Source organism: Fukomys damarensis, unplaced genomic scaffold (genome assembly GCF_012274545.1).
Source record: "Fukomys damarensis isolate Sample0158 unplaced genomic scaffold, DMR_v1.0_HiC HiC_scaffold_16, whole genome shotgun sequence".
NCBI classification, from domain to species: domain Eukaryota; kingdom Metazoa; phylum Chordata; class Mammalia; order Rodentia; family Bathyergidae; genus Fukomys; species Fukomys damarensis.
This window is the reverse complement of record NW_022900928.1, coordinates 98,252,131-98,253,823: the sequence shown is the minus strand read 5'-3', so window position 1 is coordinate 98,253,823 and position 1,693 is coordinate 98,252,131.

Sequence of the window (1,693 nt, the reverse complement as noted above, 5' to 3'; positions counted from 1 at the left end):
TTTTGGTACTGCGGATCGAACTTGGGTCCTTGTGCTTGCGAGACATGATGGAACCACTGAGCTAAATCCCCAGCTCTATTTATTTTTTAAATCAGACTAGTGGCATATTACGAGCTGAATTTTGGGCTGGGCGTGGTGGCGCACGCCTGTAATCCCAGCATTCAAGAGGCTGAGGCAGGAGGATCGCTGTGAGTTCGAGACCAGCCTGAGCTACATGAGTTCCAGGTCAGTCTCAACTACATAGTGAGACCCTGTCTCAAAAAACCAAAAACAAAAAAAGGTTTGAATTTTGTATAATTCTAGAAATAAGGTTATGTACCTAGCCCTGGCATTTGGATATGAATGAACAGAAACAGATCATAAGAGCACTGAGATGAACTTGTGATAAGGAAATGATGCACAACAAGGCAGGCCTTTGCCTTTGGAACTCCTTGCATGTTTTTGCCATAAAATGTTCTGTTCGAGAAATGTAACTGGTTGTGCTGTACTGTGTTCCTGCCCAGTGTATCAGAGTGTTCTGTTAAAACTATGTTACCGTACCTGCTGCACATGTTTCTACATAAAGTTTCAAGATTATTTTGTTAACTGCCTGTCCACTTCAGTGAGCATGCTCACTTGGTAGTTGAGCCCCCCCCCCATAGATCTCTAAATAAGGTTGTTCTCATTTGGGGCTCAGAATTCAGAGTGCTTAAACTCTTCTAGGCCAGCCAGTTTAATAGATCTCGGTTTTTCTCGACCTCTTCGAGTGACTTTCGCTGTAGCCATTACACAGATCTATAACATTTGGCAGTAACCCTGAGCTGTCTCACTTTCTCACAACATTTGGAATTTCAAACTTTTGTGTAATTGCAGTTTCTGAATTTGTGTGTGTTGTCTTATAGTCAAGAATCACAACACTTGGGAGGCTAAGGCAGGAGGATCGCTATGAGTTCCAGGTCAGCCTGGACTACTAGTGAATTCAAAAACATCCTGAACTACATAGGGAAACTCTGTCTCAAAAACAAACAAACAAAAGTGTTTAAATCAGCAGACAGACCTATTATTTTCATATCGAGAAAGACTAAGAAATTACGCTTCTGCTCTTGGGAGGCTGAGGCAGGGCAGTTGCCATGAGTTTGAGGTCAGCCTGAACTACATAACAAAACTTATCTCAAATAAACAGACAAACAAAAATAAACCTCTACCAAAGGTTTGGGGTTATTTTTATTTTTTTGTTCTCTGGGGGGGGTTTTTGTTTTTGTTTTTGTTTTTGTTTGTTTGTTTTTTGTTTTTGGTATCAGGGATTGAACTCAGGACCTTTTGCTTGCCAGGCAGGCTCAGTGCCACTGAGCTAAATCCTGGTCCTATTCTTTGGTTTTTTTTGAATCAGGGTCTCACTAGTCCTCACTTGAATTCCTGGTGATCCTCATGCCTTGGCCTCCCAAGTGCCGGGTTCACAGTTGTGCACCACCATGCCCAGCTGGAGTTATTTTTAATAAATTAAAAACTCCTGAGTCCTGTCTTGATTGGGCTGTTTTCTCCCTTTATCATTTTAATTATTTTAATACTAGTTGAAGCAAAAGTTTAAACAATGTATTTCCTAACTAAATAGTTTACTTGTTTACTTGATAGTCACTGCTGTTCTGTCTTTATTCTTTTAAGGAAGTGGTAAGCATAGGCGTTAGGTCTCACACAACATCCACAAGATATATAT